The following is a 5,000-nucleotide window of genomic DNA, read 5'->3' on the forward strand; positions in this document are numbered from 1 at the left end:
CTTTATTTTCCCTAACGAAAAGGTTCAGTTTGGGCCTCCAGTTCACTTTCCTCGCTGGGTTGCTTGTTTTCTGGAAGCTGAGTGGTGAGAGGCCTTGGTCTGTTTTGGATAGGCTCCCCTTACGGGATGTGCTTGGGCTTGTCCTAGGCCTTTATACGTCCACGTATACCTGTGCCACAAGCACACGCGATGCACGTACGTATACTATACGTGCACGCTTTTTCCTTTGTTTTGAAGGCCAGAGTAGTTGTACGGCTTGACTTCTTCGCTGGTATGGTTTGTCGTGGTCTCGGTGGGGCTACAGTCCGTTGTCGATACTTACCGCATTCCACACACACACACACACACACACGCACACGCACACGCACACGCACACGCACACGCTCGCACTCGGGGTGTTGCATTGAGTAGATGTGCCCGAACTCAGTTTCTTTAGTGGATGGCTATGGACTCCACCCTCGCCCCCCCTCCGCCCCCCCACCCGCCCGCATTCCCCCGAGCCCCGCCTCCCCCATCCCCCACCCCCACGCCCACCCCCGCCCGTGGACTGTGGTCAGTCCATTTTGAAATCCATGTTTTCTCGTGACCGCGGGTGCGTTTTCCCCACCCACGCACCCATGTGTTGTCTTTGGACTTTGTCGCCGTCCGGGCAGAGATAGTTGTTTGTTTCCGCTTGTATGTGTGGGGTCGGAGGGTATCCTTCCTTTCCTTTCTAGGTTCTGGGCTTTGCGTGTCTGCTTCCGACAGACCTCCACCGTTCGAGAGAGGATGAATTCCTGCGTTGTTCTCTGAGTGCTTGCCTGGTTTCGGTTTGCCAGTCCCCGCCTTCCCTCCCTCCCTCCCTCCCTCCCTCCCTCCCTCCGTCCGGGCAGCCGGGGATCTTGCTCGTGACCCTCTGGGCACCCCGTGCCGGCCGCCCCGGGCCCCGCCGGCGTCTCCGTGGGATTTGCCCCCGCCGAGGAGTCGCGTGGGGAGCGCGTTTCCTTCGAGGCGGCCTCCCGGCGACGTCTTCCCAGCTTCCCCGGCCACCCCCCCCCCCCCCCCCGTCTGCTGCCGGGGTCGCGCCGTGTCGTGCCGTCCCGGGAGCTAGCTCCGAGACGGACGCCTCGGGGCCGCGCCAGACGCCCGCCGGCTCGCCCCGGCGGGCCGAGCTCGGGCGTTTGGGCGGCCCGGCGCTGCTGCATCCTCGGTGGCCGGCCGGCGACAGGGAACCCGGCCCGGGGACGTTGGAGCCGTTGTCGGGAGCCACCTGGCGGCCGCTTTTATATTGTCCCTTGTCTCTGGAGCTTCGGCGACCTTCGTGAGGGCTGTGACTCGGCCGCCGGGCCCGAGGCAGAGTTCCGGGAGCCGGGCGACGCTGGCGGTGACTGTCCCGGTGGGGCCCAGGCGTGGGCGCCTCCTGCTGTCGCTTGAGATTGGGCGTGCAGGCCTATGAGGGTGTGACTGTCGCCGCGCTCTCGAGCCGGTCTGTGGGGCCGCCTGGCCTGGTCGACCAGCATCCGGCCGCGGGGACCGACCCGGCCACCCGACCCTCCTTCCTTCCTTCCCTCCCTCCCCCCCCCCCCACCGCCCGGTCCCCACAGCGCCCCGCTCCGGAGGTGGGGACCGGCCCGTGCCCGTGCCCGTGCGTTTAGGCCGGTGGAGGGCGCGACGGGCTCGTTGGCGGGCGCGCGTGGGTCCCGGTGGTCGGATTCTTTCTGACCGATGCTTTTCCGAGTCGGACTCCGGAGGTGGGGACCGGGCTGGGCCGCGAGGGGTGACCCGGAGAGAGAGGCCCGGGCCCGGGTGCGGTCCCTCGTGGGCTCCGGTCGCCTGGGAGGTGCCTCCGTGCGAAAATGTTTCCAAGTCCCCCTGGGTCCGGGGACGCGGACGGGCCGGGACCTGCTCGCGCGGGTGGCCGGGGAGGGCGCACCCGGCCCTTTAGCGGGCCCACGTGGGTCCCGGTCGGCGGACGCGACTTTTTCTCACCCTCCCCCGCCCCCTCCTCCACCGCGAGTCCCGGCCGGGGTGGGGGTGGCGGTGGGGACCGGCCCGAGTCGTACTGGGTGGCCCGGATAGGGCGGCCTGGGCCCGGGCGCGGTCCCTCGTGGGCCCCGCTCGTCAGAGGCGGCAGAGTGGGATAGTTCCTTTTCTGTAACCAAGTCTTCGCCCGGGGACTCGGAGGGACGGCGGTACGGTACCTGCTCGCGCGGGCGATCCGGGGAGGGCGACCCCGGCCCGCTCGCTGCCTCTGCCACGTTTTCCCGCCCCGCCCCGCTCCACTCTGCCGCCCCCCCCCCCCCCCCCCCCCGCTCCTCGGGTCGACCAGATGGCCCCGAGAGAGCTCCGGGGCTGCTGTGGATGGGGAAGTGTTGGGGAGAGGTAGCCGGGCCGAGGTCCCGGGGAGCCCCCCCGAGGTTCGTGGATGGGCCCCGCTGCCGGGCGCCGTGATTTTTTTCGCCTGAAATGGGCCTTTTTTACCACCAGATAGGTGCTGACACGGTCTCCTCTGGCATCTCTCGCTGGGGGTTCTGGGACTCTGGACGCGCGCAGGGCGCTGGGCTTTGGACCGCCGTCCGGCGCCCGAACCGGCCCTTGCCACTTGAGCCGCCCGCTTGGGCCTGCGCGCCGGCTCTCGTGTGTGCGCCCGGCTGACCCGACCCGCGGTGCCGCCTCCGGTCTCTGGCTCACCCGAGGGCGGCGGGGCGAGGTGGTGCGTGGGTCTTCTACCCCGTGTGACTCCCCTTCCCCGCCGCAGGCACCCGGTGGTGGCTGAGACGACCCCAACCCGCAGGCTCCGTGCCACGTGTCAGGCGTTCTCCTCGCGGGGTCGTCGGCCACTGTTGCCCGAGAAGGCAAGAGGGAGCGAAGGGGGGGGCTGGGTGCCGGCTGAGGCTGAAGCAGGCTCCTCCGGTGAGGGTCCTCGCCGTGCCCCTCCTCCCTCGGGGCCCTCGTGGCCCCTGGCTCTCTGGATTGACTGATCGATGTGGTGATGTCGCGCTCTCCTGGGCCGGGCCTTAAGTCGCGCCAGACGAGGGACGGACGTTCTTGGCGAACGGGACCGCTCTTCTCGTTCTGTCCGCGGGCCCCTCGCCTCTCTTGTCACGCCCTGCCGGCCTGCCGAGGGGTGTGTGGGAGGCAGGGGTGGTGGTCTCCGGCCCTGACCTGCGGTCTCCCGCCTCCTGCCTCATGGCGTGGGCGGGGCCGTGGTCCTCGGACGCAGCAGACGCTCTCGCTTCGCCTCCTTGGCGTGTGCCTCGCGGGCGGTCCTCCCCGCGTCGGTGGGGGCCGTCCCGCCGCTGCGCCGCGCGCCCGCTGCCGGCGCGTGAGCGTGACTTGCTCGGTCCTCTGTGGTGCCCCTGGAGCGCTCCAGGTCGTCCCTCAGGCGCGCGAGGCCGAGCGGTGGTGTCGTTCCCTTTTCCCAGCGTGCTCCTCGGGGTCTCCGCCGCGGTGGTGTGTCCCGTGAGTGGCTCTCTTGGGGGGGTCGAGACGGTAAAGGGCGCGGGGGCTTGCCTCTGTTTCTCTCCCTCGGTGGGGGACGGGGGCCTGCCACCTCGTCGCCATCGTCCTCCCACGGTGTGCCGTGGGGGGGACTGACTTCGTGGCCGGGCCGACGCCGCGTGTGCCGCCGCCCCCCACTTGCGTGTGTGTGGGGAGTCGCACACGGGCGTGGGTGCGATCGCGTTGGGCCGGGGCCTGTGAGAAGGGGGCGTCTGTCGCGCTTCTCGGGCGTGCTCCCCCCTTCCGGAGCCCGGTGGACGAGCCTGGGGGGCGGCAGAGGTTGTGCCCCCGAGGCTGTGGCCGCGAACGCTCCAGTGGGCCGTGTGCTTACCCATACCGCAGACCCCCCCCCACCCCTCCCACGGCCAGTCGTGGACTTGGTGGCTCGTGGAGCGCCTCCGTGGGCCCGAAGGGCAGAGACGATGGGTGGGGGATGACGCACCCTCGGTGAGAAAGCCTTCTCTAGCGATCCGAGAGGGAGCCTTGGGGTACCGGACCCCCCAGCCGCTGCCCCTCCCAAGCGTGCAGTGGGCCACGGTGGCCACTGCCAGAGCCACGTGGGTGGCAGAGGCCCTCGCCCTCGCGGGGAGGGCTTGCGCCGGCCCCGCGGTGGGGCCGAGTGCCGCTCTTTGCCTACCGCGGCCCGCGCCTCCCCCCTCTGAGTCGGGGGAGGGTCCCGCCAGGCCGGCGTCCGGCGCGGGGCCGTGTGTGCGCGTGTGTGTGCGCGTGCGGTGACCCGCGCGGTGGCGAGCCCGAGGTGGGGTTCGGGGACGCACGGACGTCCCGACTCCCCAGTCCCGCAGCCGCGAGGAGCCCGTCGCGCCTGCCCTCGCCGCGAGTCGCGGCCGGGGGCGGTGTGTGGGCACGGTGCGGGTCGCCTCGCTCGGGAGCGTTTCCCTGGGGCGCGAGCCCCGGGGGTCGGACTCAGATGAAGGCGGATGTGGCGAGGACGGAGGAGGTTGAGTTTGGGCGGACGGGTCCCTCCGTGTCACGCGGGGGGAAACCGTCGCACACGGGCCCCGGCGGCGGGGCCGGGTCGTGGGAGACCCCCAGGGTGGCCGGGGCCGGCCGGCGTCCCAGGCGTCGTGGGACCGCCCTCGTGTGTGTGGCGGTGGGACCCCGCGCTTGTTTCCCTGGCGGGCCCGGTCGTGCCTCGGCCCTTCCTGTCCCTGGGCGGGCGCCCCTGCGCCCCTGCCCCGCGGCCCTCGCCGCTGTGTGTGTGCGTGCCGCCCCCTCCCCGTGGCCGCCGGCCCTCCCCGGCCCCCAGCCCTCCGTGCCCCTTTCCCCGTCTGGGATCGAGCCGGCCTCGCCCACGTGAGGCTGTCGCCCGCCCCGGCCGCCGCGGCGGGCGGCGTCCCCGGGTGGAGTGCTCACGGTCCCTGAGGCGGGGGAGTTGGGCGCGGCGGCGGAGGCGTGTGTGGCGGGGCACGTGGGGCGGCCGGTGTGCGCGCGGGAGAGTGTTGTTGTCGCGGGGCTGGCCGCGGCTCGTGGGTGTTTGGCGGTGGTGGGCGCGAGCCCCG

Source organism: Pseudorca crassidens, unplaced genomic scaffold (genome assembly GCF_039906515.1).
Source record: "Pseudorca crassidens isolate mPseCra1 unplaced genomic scaffold, mPseCra1.hap1 Scaffold_135, whole genome shotgun sequence".
Lineage (NCBI taxonomy): Eukaryota > Metazoa > Chordata > Mammalia > Artiodactyla > Delphinidae > Pseudorca > Pseudorca crassidens.